Source organism: Corvus brachyrhynchos, unplaced genomic scaffold, assembly GCF_000691975.1.
Source record: "Corvus brachyrhynchos isolate BGI_N302 unplaced genomic scaffold, ASM69197v1 scaffold162, whole genome shotgun sequence".
Lineage (NCBI taxonomy): Eukaryota > Metazoa > Chordata > Aves > Passeriformes > Corvidae > Corvus > Corvus brachyrhynchos.
The window spans coordinates 4,334,301-4,350,696 of record NW_008236696.1 but is presented as its reverse complement, the minus strand read 5'-3'; the positions used below and the strand labels follow the sequence as shown (position 1 = coordinate 4,350,696).

The window sequence follows — 16,396 nt, the reverse complement described above, 5'->3', positions numbered from 1 at the left end:
TTTGAACACATCTTGGACTTTTTCTGATTTCAGCCCTAAATGTGCTTGTCTCCCCAGCTTTCAGACAGGACTCACAGAGGCTTAACATATACAGCCAGCCTCAGCCTTGACCTGGCACCCAGCCCACTGAGATGCCTTTGGAAGCACCAAAGTCAAGCAGTATCATCCAAGTGCTTCCCTTCAGAAATGTGTCTTGGAAATGCAAAGCAAGACTGCAGGGATGACCCTGAAATGGTGATATATCAGTTTCTGAGCACTCCCAGGATAACTTTTCCATTGCTTTTCCAGTGCAATAGCTGACTCTTCAGGTGCCCTTGACAAACCATCTATAACAGCATCCTCCAAACATCAGCTGGATCATTACATTACCAGCTGCCAGTCAACATTTTTCCCCCACTGCAGCCCCAGACCATTTTGAAAGCAGCCCTCCAGCAACAGTGAGTGTCATTGCTCTCTGCCACTATCTGAGCCCAGTTGTAAAGTTACATTTTTTTCCAGAACAGTTAGAGAGAATTAGTTTAAATCCCTCTGATTTAAAAGTACAATGGCCAATCAGCTGACTGGCAAGCAAACAATGTCACCATTAGCTCTGGAAACCAAACACACTTTCAAAATAGCTAGAGACCAAGAGGAGAAAAAAAGGCAATGCCTTTTGTGACTGAAGCGTGCAACAGAGGCAGGCTCCAAAAAGCTCACCCATCACTTTGGGTAGTTCCCAGCATACACTGATTATCCCTGTAATCAGTATTTTGGGGGAGCTAATGCAGCAGGAGCCATTCACAGGGACACCCTTCGCTGGGGCAGACAGGACACAGTCGACCGATCATTTGGGGCTCGAGCACAGTAAAGCACTTTGCAAGGGGAGTCAGAAACCTGACACCCACATCAAGCTGTGCCAGCGCCTGGGGAAGGCTCAGGGCTGAGCAGCTTGTCTGGGCGCCAGACCTGCCTGGGCTTTCAAGGATGACCGGTGTAATTTTGGCCAAAATCTTCACTTATAGCAGAATAACTGCTATTTCAAGAGCAAGCTTCCAACTTTCCTGTTCAGGAGAAGGGAAAACACCTCTTCAACAGAGTTTAATGATGATCAGCAAAATTCAGTTTAAAGAGCATCTTGAATTTTTCAGCTGATAAATTGTCTGGCAGCTAAAGTCTCAAACAAAATAGCCTGGAAATAATATTACTATGGGATGTTTCCCTAAGGAATCTTGCTTGCTCAGTGCACCCCGTGTTTATGCACACTTCCTATTGGTATTGCTGTGATTTCCAAGACATTTCAGTCTAGTCATACTACATTCTGTACAGCCTCACGTGAACCACCAAGGTGATGTCAGTCCTGCTCCCGGTGTTCAGTCAGAACTGTTGAAAATTACTTGTGCTCAGTTTTATGTCACAGATTTAATACAGATACAGATTAATAACAATCTTTCCTAACTGTATAGGGAAGCAATACTTAGGAGAGGACTATTTTTCACCTATGTGAGCTGTTTTAAAAGATTGATTTATATCATCTCAGAGATGTAGAGTCACAGGTCTGAGGAAATCGGCAACTTTGCTTTCAACTTTACTCCCCTGAGCACTGAATTCTTTCTGCAGCTGGTAGTTCCCTCCTCCCCTGATAACAGAAACTCCTTTTCCATTCAGAGCTTGAAGACTTTGCTTGTGGAATACACAATATAAAAGCAGTTGAAATTAGCATATGCGTGGGTTGAGACGGGCACATACACAGTATGAAACCCTCAGAAAATTACCCAGTAGGCTTACTGATGATGATTTCAGAAGATACAAGGAAAGGGATGTTTTTTTATTTTTCTTTGTGGACCGGGAAATCTGATTTTTTTTTCAGGAAACACAATTAAACTCCTCATTCCTCTCAAGCTTCAATGAAATTCCAAAGATTATCTGGTCTTCACAGAGGCCCTCACATAACAGTTTTCATATCTGTCTAGAACCATTTGCAGTGAATTTTAGTAGTGACATGAACCCTTCTGTAACTGACCTTCAGAGCCAATACACAGCACAGCTTGACCAGCCCACTGGCTCCTTCTCCCCACACCATCATCACTACAGGTCTGTGGGTTCAGACAATTCTGCCATCAAATGGCCCTGAACCAGAACAGAGTCCAGACAGATTTTGGAAGTTACTCTCCCAAACCATAAAAGCCCAAAGCTTATGATGAAACACAGCTACACTGAAGATTTCCAAAATAAAAGCACTCAGATTATCTGTAGGACGTGATGCAAACAAGTGTGTGACTCCAGGAATCCTCCCACAAGGAATTAGGTTGTGGGGTCTCTGGCTTTCCACTAAGAAATAATTCGTGGTTTTCAGCGGAGGAAAATAAATGCCTTATTAATGACATGGTGTGGCAAGAACGATGCCGACTGCGCAGGTCAAGAGCCATAACTGCACGGCTGGATGCTGCTGCTCCTGGGCAGAGCATGGATGCTGGGAGCTGGAGGGATGTGTGGTGAGGAGATACTCAAGCTCCATCTAGTGGAAAATAAATCCCTGTAAGGTCAGATTTGGACACACAGTTGTTTGGAGTGATATGCACTAAGGAAAAGAAATAAATCAGGGTATGGACTCGATTCCCTGGGAGGGAATGTTCTCTTTTGTCTTTTGAAGGGAGTCAGGCTGTAATCATAACTGAAAAAATAAGTTAGGGCTAGGAAAAAAAGGAAAAAAGCCCTGACTACCTATTGGGACTTAAGGATTTAAACTTCCTGCACATATATTTTACTCTTCTTGCTCCTGTCATATCCACCTTAAGCTTCTCACATTCTCTTACTTCTGTTTACAGCACTCCTGTCAGAGACCATATGCTGGCTGGCACAGGCTGACCATGCCAGTGCAACCAGGGAGAATTAAGGAAAAGCTCTTGTTCATTTGGCTCCACGCTCCCATATCAGAACAGGGTAGAAAAGCCCCCTTTCACATGCAGTGACACAGTCTTACTTCTATGAGTATGAAGAGTAAATGGCTTCGATGTTCTACTTGTACAAAGGGAGAAATGTGTGTGCTGGACTCACACAGACCCAGCCTACCTTGTCATTTGAAGGGTAGGAGCCAAAACAGGACATTGACCCTGTCCCTGCACCCTGGACTAGTATGATGAGAAGAACCACTAACCTTGAGCCTGAATTGTCTCAAGATGCCTCGAGTTTCTGCTTGACTTCAGGGTTCCATTAATAGATGATGCATGTGTGTAAATCCTCCCTATGCCTCCAAAAAACCTTGATACAGAGTTTTAGAAAAATGGAGATAAAAACTTAATACCCTAGGGTATTAAAATCTCAGCACTTCTTTTACTGCAGAAGCTTTTTGCAATATCTACTAATCCTTTTCCTCCATAAAACTCCATATCCTATCTCACAATATACTTTGCTGTGTTATTGCTAATCTTTAAATTTGTGCATGTTCTTCAGTAGGTGGACATTAACACAAGCACTGTGAGAGCATTGCACTTAGGGGATGCTGGATGTGCTGCTTTCAGCTGCAAAGTCAGGGTAAGGCAAGTCTCCTCCACCCCTGCCCACCCCACCGGCACCGTCAGCACCACAGGGCTGGAGCAGGAACTGCAGCAGGGGAGCAAGGAGATGCAGCAGGTTATATAGGGGAGGGGAATTTTTAACAGGGCTTTCTTACCAAAACCAGGTGATACATATGCAGGAACCAGCATCTCTTAGAAACCACCTCATTCTGCAAATGGTGAATGCTCCCTGTGTGTTGAAACTGCTCCTTCATCTCTTCTTTGCAAAAATGAAACAAGCAGAGAGAGAACTGTAAAGGCCAGTGCTACAAAGCCACAGGTGGTGTTGACAACACTTACAGGTTCACAGTGTCAGCTTTAGTTTTGTTCAAGTCTCTATCAGCAAAGATAAACTTGCCATGCTTTTCCTGATGTAAAACCCCACCATAGTATTTTTCCATTCAAGGATTTTTTTTTAAAGAGAGAAAATGGTAATGTTTGAATTAAACTGTATTTGCCCATGGAAATAATTTTAGAAGCTTTGTGGCAGGCCAAATATAACACAAAAGTTCACTCTTAGTAGGGTACTTCTCCCTGTAGAACAGAACATTGTTCTGCTTATTCACATAGAGAACCTCTGGTGCATTTTCCTGTACTTTCACAATGAAAATAAAATGCTTGCAATAGTAAAAATGCAGTGGTTGATCATATTCTAAACACAAAGAACTGTTTCTAGAGATGAGACTTTTCTGCAGAGAAGGAACACCTCAAACCCCAATTTATGTATTAAAAAAGCAGTTAACTCTAAAGAATATGGGAGAAAGTAGGAAAAAAACCAAAGCCTAGAATTTGTGTGGGATAAGATATGAAACCACAAAAATTATTAATACTCCAGAGCATGCAAAGAGGCAGGCTGTGGAATCGCAAGACATATAGGACAGTTTAGGTCTGGTCTTATCTTTAAATCATCTGCATCTTTTCTCTTCTGCCTGTGCCCATTCTGTCTCCTGCTAAAATAAGAAGCAAAGGAGATGCTGATACAGCCAGGACAGCATCCTTCAGTGTTTGGGTGCTGCTCTTTTCTGCTTCAAACGCAGCTGCAATCTCCTCTGCCTTTGTTTCACTTTATCAGTGGTGGAGGAGCTCACATCCTCCAAACCACTCAGTAACAAGAGAGTTTGTCCCTGCCTTGGGCCACTGCTTTATTATCAGAACGGTGAGAGAAGGCCTTAAAAAGCTTGTCCAGCACTTTCATTTGTTGTTCTGTAATGTGGCTGCTGTAGTCGCTGAATATGTAGATTTAGAAGTAAGTTTCTAAAGCAGTGCTCCGGAGGTATTCGCGTTAATCCCATTATCTGATAAACGGATTTGTGAACACACCTCCCACCATCCTGCATTAATAACTATCCCTCAGTCGCTCTAGGAAATGAAATTTAAATGCTTGTGAGAAGTTGATGGACCATATGTTCACAATCTTGGAATTAAACAAAACAAGTTTATGGAAAGTTGCAATGTTTTCAAGATCTTATCCCTTGCTCTCTCCTGCCAGCTCCCCATCTTTCAAAGTCATCAATTAGACCTGCTGCTGATTTCCTGCCCATTTGTTGAATGTGCTACTCCATGCAACTTGTCTTCCCTGAGGTGTGCTGGAAGCTGAGTAGCACAAGATCTGACCACTCCTGGAATTTAGGAAATGTAGATTCTGCTCCAAAGTTGGGCACTGGCTGCTGCTCCTGAGGAAGACATTCATTCTTTATCTTCTTCTGAAACACACCAAATCCTATAATATAGGGGGTTCAAATTTGCATTTTTACTCTAATATCTCTGTGGAGGGTATAGAAAAGCTTTTGCAGACCGGACAACCAGTTGATACTGAAATCAAACATTTTACATCCAGGCCATCAGTCTAAATTCAGTATAAGCTGCCAGCAATGCAGATCACTGGTTTTTGTTTATCTGTACTGAATGGATACAGAGACTGGACTTAGAGTCTCCTTATAAAGATATATTTTCAGGGAAGAGGCTTTTCAGTGCCCTCTGAATATTTATTATCAAAGCTATAGATTACTTCCTTGAAAACTTATGATGCCATAGATTGCAGGGCTACAGCAAAAGGATCCTACATCATCACCTCAGGGATTTGAGGGCAACGCACACAAGTTGCTGGGAACAGGCTGGAGTACAAAACTGTTATCTGCCCCACCTCTCCACATCCACAGCCATGGGGTACAGGAGGCTTTATAGCTTCCACTCCCAAAGCAGGGGCTCAGGGAAGCAGAGCTCACAGGCCAGAGAAAACCACCAGAACCTGCTTTTCCAGAGAAGCCAGCACAGTCTGCCCATGGGATCAAAAAGGGGGAAAGAGACCACAGGATACAGTGCTCCAAATGCCCAAGGTGCAGCCACCTCAGCAGGGTGGAAGAGAGAGGAGGTGAAACCGGCAAGTCACACACTCAGCACTTGAGATGAGAGTCCTATGGGGTGTCCTTGTAGTGACAGGGAAATTCACACTCAGTGGAGAGAGGAGATTATTCCTCCCTGTCTTTTGCTTTTGATGGACAAAAGAGGCCATCTGGCCTCTTTTACTCTCCACAGATAAATTCTTGGGTCCTGAGGTCTTCCATCGCCCTTGGCTGGAGCCCACAGTTAACAACAGCACACTTGTTTTTGTAACCCACTTGACCAAAGAAGGAAAACGTCATTTCAAATCCCACCAGTCCCAGCTCTAAGAGCGCGGCATTAGAGGCACTTGCTTTCTAAATCAAGCAGGAGAACCAGCTCAGCTGGGGGGTTCAAGCCCAGACTCGCATCCTGTGAAGGAGTCCAGCCTTTTGCTCGCCGGAGCGTTTTAAACGAAGGACCGGCTGCTCTCCTGTTACCAGGTGGGAATTGGGAGCGCTGGCATCTATCCCCGGCTCAAAGTGAGATTCCTTTTAAGATTCGTGTCAACACTGCTGAGAACCGGGATTTCTGTGAGCAGTTCCCCGGGGTGGGAGCTGGGCGGGATGCGGGAGCCGCAGCCGTGCACTGCCCGCCGCCGTCGCTAAAGGGAGCTCCAGGCTCAGAGCTCGGCTCTGCCTCCCGCTTCAAATGTCACCAAACCCGTTCTCTTCCCTCCTCCACTAACCAGGTACGTGGAATTAATGGGGCATTTACAGGGTCATTTGCGAAACGTAAATCTGCTCCTTCACTTTAGGTTTGCGACACAGCGGCTACAAACTCTTTGGGGAACGGGGCACACGTTGAGAAAATTTGAGATATGCACCATTTCACTGGGTATTTCCCGGGAATGTCTTCAAGATGTATTGTATTTTCGAGCCGAACTCTGTAATTGGTGTAAAAACCACTTACAGCCTAAGCTTGTCAAGAGAGGCTCAATAAACCTCCAGTTCTGGTGATCAATTTTTGAAGGCTAAGAGTTTAAAAATGTAGCTACGCACCACATAGAGCTTGGGACAGAAAAACACGTTTGAAATAAATTATCTCCACTGATTTAATGTGACCGGCTTTGAAGGGGTGCTGTGTAACACCGGAATATTTCGGTCGCAAAGGCGGTATTTGCCGAGGGGCACATCACCCTGTCACAGGAAAGCACACGGCAGCTTCGCATTCCTGTAGCATCGTCAGTGCAATCAGTGCCCATCGGTGCCAAAACATTGCGACAGGTAAGCAGGGCAGTTCAGCAGAAACACCCCATGACTCTTGTAACCAGGAAAACAGCACCAACCCCGCCCCCCCCCAAAAAAAACCCCAACAAACCAACCCAAAACCAAAAAACAAACAACAAACAAAAAACCCAAACAAAGACCTAACTGTTCTGCAATGGCAGCGTGATTTAAACACCAAGCAGTAAAACCCCCCAGGGAACAGCATCTGCTTCGTGGCAAGCACAGCCTCCCAATTTAAGTGTCCCTGAGGCAAAAAAATCAAAACCTGTAAGGACCTCCAAAGGCAGTGATGGCTGGGAAGGGCTGCTCCCGGGGCTGGGGACCAGGCAGGAGAGTATTTCTCACTTTAAGTGTTTCTAGCAGGTGATGAAGCTATAAAAGCTACTCTTCTGGCATGAGCAGTGGTACCCTTCCCAGTTTTGCTGGCCCTCCTGAGGGAACCCTGATTAGCCAGTTTTGTTCAGTCACTGCTGGAGTTAACTGTTTATTAAGAAGTGAAATACCTTGTTTTCTACAGTCTCTTCCCACAAAAAAATAAAAATACAAACCCATGGACTTTGGGGGACTGCTTAGAAACAGGTGACCTTGAGATATTTTTGCATGTTACTTGTCTTGAAGAGACTCCCAAGTCAGTAATATATTCATTATCATTATTCATTTAATGCAAAGCAGTACATATGGTGCAGAAAGCAGCAGGGGCGAGCAGGCAGTCTCAGAAAGAGCTGAGAAATGTCTGAGACGAAGGAAATTCCCACAACTTGCCTGTCTGCCATGCCAAGCATGTGCCTGTACAGATGCAAAGCTATGGGTATCCCAGACAATTCATGATCCATTTGTTTATAATTACTACCAGCATTTACAGGAAAAAGGGAGGTTTGTTTTTCTTAAGGGCTATTTACTTCAGCTATGGCTCCTCACCTGAGCAGCTGCAGCTACAATGAAGATAACGGACAGTTTCCATCCCAACTTTGGAAAAACTCCAGCCAATTCCAAGGTGATGGCCTGAACATTACTTAGCCACCCATTAGGGAGAATAAAATCCTCCAATCAAATCCAATAAGAAACCCCTAAAATCAGACCCTGCACTTAATAAGACAGGGTTATCTGCTGCTAACCCTGGCTGACTGCTCTCCACAGGGCACAAGTAGATGTGCCATCAGGAGGGAGGTGGGAAAGAACAACCTCCCTTAGTTCACACAAGTGCAGGAGAGCTCATTATGTGCCCTGCTGCCTATTGCTGCGAGAGGTTAGAAATGCTTCTTTATTTCCCCTGCCCTAATGCACTTGCTGCCTTCCCCATTCTGTTTATTTTGTGCCACAAAATGACAATCAGCCATGTGAAGCATTATTCCCTTATTCCCCAGCCTCCTTTCTGAGGTGAGCACAGTCCTGAAAACAGGAGCAACTTCCAAAAAAAAAAAAAAAGAAATAAAAAGAAATGAAAAAAAGGAAAAAAAATTACTGCAACATCAATTTCTATTCAAATCGCTTGGCACATTCCTGCAGTTCTTTTGCTGGAGACCAGGGTTCACTTCCAGCTCCCCAGCCTTCAATACCTCGGGACAGTGAGTGCTGGCACAAACTGAAACCTGGTGACCTTCCTTCGAGAATATTAAGACTTGCTGGAGTTTCTGTGAGGTTAATCGATTCCACTCAGTCTTCTCTTGTGAAATTCTCGGACAGGAGAGAATAAGGAGATAAAAAGCCAAGGGAGATTTTCATGCAATCCTTATAGCCTCAAGATTGCTTCAGTCTTTAATGGTGTTTGTCTCAGTCTCACCATCTTTGGAAAGTGTGCTGCTAGATACTCAAATTACTCCTTAAATAAAAACCCCTGAATACTGAGCTGCACTTCTTATTTGCCAAGACCACCCAGTCTGTGCCATGTTTGAAGTACTACACAGCAAGTTACGGTGCAACATCATGTGAGTTACTAGAACCACTCGAGATCCCAAAACTTTGTGAAGATATTTACCTTGTACAGCCTGGTACTCGAAGAGCATTGAGTGCAAGGAAATTTGAGTGGTTATAGACACATGGAAATTGGCATATTAAACACTGGCCCATGGAGCCATCCAGGCAACATGGAACCTGATCAAATTGCCAAACCCTCTGCCCTCTTTGCCACAATTTCTGTTGACTGGGCACTCACAAATGCAGTTTTATTACTGAAAGTTCCTAACTCCTCATCACTTTGCAGCAGCTGGAGCTCAGTGGTGCCTCTGTATTTTTCTGCTGCTGATGGAAAACATGGACTGGCCTCCAGACCTTCCTCTTCTCCCTCACATTGTGAATTGAACCATGACTGGGGCAGTGGTGGACCTTTGTCTAATGTGGACATTTCACATGCAGCAAAGGCAAATGCTACATCAGTGAAATACTGTAGGAAGCAAAGCACTAACATCCCCTGAGCTCCTCCCTGGGTAAACTGGTCTCCAAAAGGCTGTCCTTTCAAAGGCAATGCTCTTGTACTGAAGTTTGGCCACACTTTGGATTGTGTACAGTACTGGGCACAGGAGTGCTTGAGTTGTGCACACGACTGGGCTGAACTGGTCACTGTCCAGCTCAGAGCCAGCAAGGAGCACCAGTAGCCTCAGCGCCCCAGCATTTACGGAGCTGTGGAACACACAACGCATTGTTAAAAACAATCTGGCCAAAAGGATTTTTCTGCTGCTAAACCATCCCCATTCCAATGTCTGCACCTTGCCTTATGTGATCAGTGCTGCCTGCGATTTGATCAGGATCACTTTACCCTGCAGGTCCCCAGCCATCCCAGCCAGCAGCATCAGCAGGAGGATCCACATGGAATAACTGGGCAAGGACTGCTGGCGCAGGCTGGCTCTACACAGCACTCAAATCCCTAAATAGCAGCATGAATAAAAATAGTTCAGTTTGGACATCTAAAAACCAAAATGGGGTAGGAATATATTTAAATCAAGAGGTAGTTTCTGAAATGCAGTGTGATTCCTAATTATTTGCCACTGTTCGTGAGGTTGTACTGAGAGATGCTACTTCACCTCATCACTTTTAAAGTGCTACACAAATGTAACACAAATAACTCACATTTTGAGCAACAATCTTTCCATTCTTTCATCTTAACAATCTTCATTTTTCTTCTAGGTTACAGACACTGATTAAGAGTGCTATATAATCTTTGGATTCATCTGTCCAACAATCATCTAATTAATTAATCATTGATAATTAAAATGACCTTCTTTTGACTGATACCTGATCTCAGAAAAGTTCAAAAGAAACTTGACACATGTTGTGTCATGTTCCAGTATAACCCACGACAGGTATGTTATCATGTTATGCCACATTTGGTTTCCAGAGAACAAAATCAACTGAGGAACAAATTAAAGGAGGAACCAGTTGTACACATATCAGATCTAACCAGTTCAAATATCTGGCAACATACAGGAGCAGGAGAACTTCCAGTGTACTTGCAGGACCATCATTAACCCCAGAAACAGCATTATTTTTGGATATGTCTAAGCAGGGACATCTGATAACAGCATATTATCTGGGCAATCCCTGCCGTACTTAGATGCTACAAGAACCCTCTTTAGAGAAAATCTGATTAAAATCTCAGATAAACTGGCAAGAGGGAAAAGTATTCCTCATGTTTTGCCTGTACAAGTACTGAGAGCCCATAGCCATTGAATCTGAGATGTGCAAACTATGAAAAAAATGCATGGTCCGGCCATCCTACACCTCCTGCGATTCTCTTAAGCAGCTCCGTATCTTACATAGGATCTGCAGACTGACCCACACCCCCTCTGTTGTAGTTCCTGGTCACTGCAGCAAGGGAAAAAGACTCCCAGGTGCCTCAGATGAAACACCACCATGAAAATCTCAGTCCTCCAACCACACTAAATAATGCTGTTCAGGAAAAGCTGCTTCCTCCATCCCATGGGCAGTCCAAACCTCAGATGGGGAAATCCATGTGCTTCAAAGGTTCAGGGCACTTGGCTCTCATTCACCTTTTTTAGGTGTTTCCTTCTCATAGCTTCCACCAATGCACAGCCCTGACTTCACTTTTAAAATTAATTAAAATGCAGCAATAGCATTTACTTCTTTCTTCATGGATATTTTGTCAATTTGAGGAGGAAAAGCATTTTTTGGGAACAATAGTTCAGCTACAGAGTTGGAGTCCTGCCCTCCTTACAGGAGCACAGTTGAGGAACATTTCCATTGAGTAAGTTTATGGATGAAAACAAATAAACATTTACTTTTTTTTTGTTGAGGCTAAGTAGGAGCTTTTTGAAAAAAAAAAATGCAAAAAGTGAACCAAGGGGTTTTGTGGCAGAAAATCTATAGAACATAGTAAGTTGTAGGTCTCCTTCCAACGTGATATTGGTTTTCAGTATATAATTAATAACAAGAAAACTGTATCCTTACTTTGGGGTCTGCATCAGCATCCTGGAACAAAAACAACCATAAATTAGCATCAATTATGTATTACAGTTCCAATTAACCTGGCTGACACTGATACACTTTAACAAGGTACACTTAGATAAAAGAAGCAACTCTCTAATTACTTGGAACAGGACCTCCTGACCCATTCTGCTCTTTTATCCCAATGCCAACCTAATGAGGAAGGAAGTGTGAGATAGGAAACTGTGCATAAGGCAAAGCTGTAGCACCACAAAATGCCCCTTGAGAAATGATTTTACCTTCTTACTAATGATTAATACTTTATTGCTCTCAGTGCCTTTTAACTGTTTTAGGAAGAAGTGTTTTTGAGGCTGAAATTGCTAATGTTCATTTTAGTGTGGAAATCTGCCATCTAATGAAAGTCCTGGTCACACGTTCCTTCTCTGTGACACACCACATACACATAATTTGTGATGGCAGCACCCAGGGTTCCTGTACACAGATTTAAAGTAAAGTATCTTGGTCCAGGCATGAGTGATGATCACAATTAATTTTACACCTTAACCAGAACAGTTGGTTTAAGCATATTTTTCAGCACTGAAATTTTATGCAAATACTGAGGGCAAAAGGTAGACCTGTGTAAAACCTGTGCTGCCTGTAAGGAGAACAACATCAAGGTGAGGAGCGAGAGTGGAATCAGGAAGGTGTTTATGGAGCATCTAGTAAGGCACAACTTTTTTCTTCCTTTCTATGTTCCTTGAAATCAGGTAACTCCAGATACTATACCCAGGGCAATACATCCAGAGGCATCTCCTCTCCCTTACAAAACAACAGGTGGTTGTAGTGTCCAGTCCAGCAGTCTGCTCTAGTTCAGTTCTGTTCAATGCTCAACTCTTCTACCCTAGACTGACCCACCAGACTTTGAACGTAAGCAGTTATGCAAAGGGCAAAGAGAGCTGGTTTTTTTCTAGTGTTGTGTTTTTTAAAATCACTTAAAAATGTTGTACTCTACCACTGAAGAACAGTTCCCCAAAGCAAGGCAATTTCTGTAATGAGAACTGCAGAAGAACTAACTTGTCTTTGAAGAACAATCTTTTCTCAGTGCCAATTCTTTCTCTCTGTCTCGTTATCAGCATTTTAAATAGTTTTAAGTTAGTGTTGATGCTGACCCCTTCTTTGTGGTTGTCCACTGCAATACAGTTGGAGTCTTGGCTTTCACACTTGATCTCCCACTAGCCACACAAGTCTGACTTCTGTCCTTTTGGGGAAGAGGTGTTGGTGGAATCCATCAGAGGCACCTCCTAATTATAGTCACAGTCTTCAAAACTCAGAGGGAAGCAAACTCGTCATTGAGATTTCAGCTGGATGATTCCTGAAGTGAGTGCTTTGCTGGGCCCTTGCAGTCAAAGGTTATCTTCCACGTAAGCCATGTCAAAATTTAAACTTAAACACATTGGGTCATGCTCTTCCCTACATGGAATTTCACTGCAGAGGGAAGGAGATTTTCCTCTAGTGCTGCCGAAACACACAGCACTAGAAGAGAATTTCAGCACCTCCAAGCCTGGAATCACAACTCCTTTCCCAAACTATTGCTGTTGGATGTAATGTGCTCCATTAGCAAAAGCAGTCAGCAGACAATTCCCTAAATTACAGCTTCTCCAGAAAGACTTTCAGAATTCCTTTGCTTTGGTTGGGAATTTTGTCTCTGTCATTTTCCTCCCAACTTTGAGCAATTCTTCCAAAGCCAGCAGAGAATGAAGACAAACCTAAAAGAAATTCTTTAGTTGCTAAAAGGGTCAGAGTCAGGTCATCTGCAAGATTTGAACAGTTCATCGATGCCCCAAGCTAACGCTGCCATGTGCATTATTCTCCTCCCCTGCATTTTCTGCAGGAATATGTCTGGATCATTCAAGTAGTTTGTGAAGATTGAAAAAAGTTATACAATCAATTTTGGCCTTTTGTGACATCCCTAGCGACTTCAGTAAGCCCTTGTGGAAAAAGGCCCATCCACAGTTCATATGTGATGCACACCCCTTGATCCAGCCCCATTTAAACCAAGGTCTAGTTGAAACATCTGTGGGAATTGAATCAGACTGACAGACTATTATATGTGCACCATAGGGGACTCGCTCATAAGTCTCTTGTGGCAAACATGCTACTTATACAGTATCCCATTCAGATAAGTGACCTACTTATTGGTTGCATGTTGTAAGCTATTTTGATGAGAGCAATGTGATCCTTGCTGTTCTTTGCTTTGAGTAAACTTTAGCCTTTGGGTATAAGAAGAGGGAAATTTGACATCCATGTAATAGAGGACAGCCATATACATTCAGAGTGGGATTTTCAAAACCATTTGTAACAGCAGAAGGGAGAAAAAATAAACTCACAAAGCTTTGATTCTCACAGCAACACGGTCACTTAGTAAATATCTAAGTGGCTTTATTCTCTGTCACACTGGAATGGGCCTAAGTCCTGGGAAAATAGGACAATTATTTGGTATTGCATGGCTGCAGGTACACAGGAACATTAAGGAATATCGCCTTCTCTATTTCTTACCATTTGAAGGGAAAAAGTCCAATTTTACTAGAGTATTACAAATGTGAAAAGAGAGTAAAGGACAGGGCTTCAACTTTTTTTGGTTAGTTTGTTCTATTGATTAAATAAGTCCATCATCTTCTCTGCAAGACTTTGCTTAGGAGTGAACAGATGTAAAATCCACCATAGCGTATCCAAAGAAAAACACCTTTTTAAAATGACACAGAGATGGAAAAAAGTCAGTCCTTGAGATCTTATCTCTTTCCTCCATTTTTTTTTTCAGAGCAAATTGTGATCCAACTGCAGGAGGGGCTGTCCTTATCAGCCAGGGCTGCCGTGGTGCACGTATCTCAGCACGGGGTACAAATACACACACCCTGGCTCCCAGTTCAGATGACTCTGTCCATTGGTGAGCAGCTTGTGAAAGCCCTTCAAAACTCTTCAGTTAGCCAAGGGTGAGAGTTTACTCAATCTTGTTAGAGGAAAGAGAGAAAATTTAAGTGCCCTGCTTTTACACCCAGCTTGCTGCTTGCGTGCAGTCAGGCCAGCTGCCTCACCAGATCTCCACTGCATTGTTGATATGCTCCTCTTGTGCCAAGACAAAATTTATAAATAGATTTGCCCAGTCAGTAAGCCCTTTCTCTTTAGAAAGACAGGGATTCAGGCAAAAAGAGGATTATTGATAACATGCAACATCTTTATTATAGCAGAGACTGCTACTGCTACTATAGTTAAGGACCTGTCAGCATTTCCATTGTAAGGTTTGGTTTTTTTTTTTTTGTGCAAAGGTTTAACTTGGCAGTAAAAATTAAATATACTTGAGGCTGGACTTTTTCTTGCAAGAATTCAGCAAGAGTGTTAGGCACAGAGCTTTCTCCCCTTCCTAATTAACAGTGAATTCAATGAGTTTTAGAGCTTCTCTTGTGAATATGCCTCTCCTGTTTTCTGAGCAGTGATGAGTAACACCTGATCCACCATCACATATTATAGAGCAGAGAGAAGAGCACAGGGCAAACAGAGGGCCAAATCCTGCTCTCATTAGTAGTGGTGCTTGAATAGCATTTGGCCATTACAGGAACACGGTTTTGGCTAACTTCCCATATTTTCCTCTACCAAAAAAACAGCAGAGGGAGATGCTAAAAAAAGTCCTTTCAAAATCATCTCATTTAGGTAGTTAATTTTCCTTGCAATGCAAGCTGGTAGGACAGCACAATCTGCCAAGTGATGAATTCGTCTTGGGAGTCACCAGCCCCACCCCTCTCCCCTTGTAGTCTGTGCCTCTCTTCAGCCTCTGGCAAGTTGCTTAATTTCTGCTCTGCCTCAGTTTCAGGATTCAGGATGGAAAACAGTAAAACTCACACAAATGGTTTTGCACACAGGATTCATTCTGCTGCAGCTCAAGCACTTTCTGGCAGGAAATAATCCGGCTCTCTTGGACTTCAGCAGTAATTAGCCCGAGTGCAAAGCCACAGCTTGTTACTGCAGAGTTGCTGCCTTCCCTAGGCTTGTGTAACTTCAATAGACTTGAGGACAGGACTGCTAAAATACTGCAGTGTGCACACAAGAGTTTCCTCAAAATAAGACCATCTTTGCTTTAAACCATGCTCACATACACATGGAAGTAAGCAGCAATGTGTCCTCTGATCAATTTTCTCCTCTTTTCTCCTCTCCAGGTTTAAAAAAAGAGGAATAAAGTATTCATGCATTTTCATGGTTTTCACATCTTCTGGGGGAAAAAGAAGGAAAAAGAAGCATATGTTGAAATTCAGCCACTGATATTTGCTAAGATTTATGAAAAAAGAGTGGTAAATCGACTGGGGTCTGCATGGAGGAGTGGTAGACGTATTTTCCTCTGCCTTGCTTCTCAGTGGGATGCTGCATGTCTTTTTCTCACAACTAATACAGCAGAACATTTTGCTTTAAGGATCTGAACAACTTTGCTCCCTCTCAGCCTGAAGTTATACCCTTAATATTAGGAGAATGTGGGCCTTTCTCAGGGTTCTTTAAACCCAGTGTATGTTACATAAAGTCCTTTACACACATGGCACAAAACATTCTTTCACTTGTGTCTCTCAACATTTGTATTTGTGGTCAACTGAGTAGTATCTTTTGTGTGCTGATTCCTACAAAAGAATAATACTAGTCTGTTTTGTCTGTTGACAAGATCTTCAAATCCTACTGCCCCTCTGACACATTAAAACAGTGCATTTCTGTCTAGTTTTATTTTTATGATACGAGGATTTAGCTAAGACTTTGACACCATGGAAACTAGACACAGGACACAATCCTGTTCTATCTAAATATATCCCCTGACTTTCAATCACACTTGCCTCTTTTATATTT

At 43.0% G+C, this 16,396-nt stretch overlaps 1 long non-coding RNA gene across 1 annotated transcript; it reads left to right on the top strand.

The window, feature by feature from the left end:
• The first annotated feature begins 6,190 nt into the window (after nt 1-6,190).
• On the top strand, nt 6,191-16,390 carry LOC108444869. The gene is made up of 3 exons (XR_001859580.1): nt 6,191-6,603; nt 10,262-10,437; nt 15,727-16,390. It is a non-coding gene; the product is annotated as an uncharacterized LOC108444869 (long non-coding RNA).
• Nucleotides 16,391-16,396: the final 6 nt, after the last annotated feature.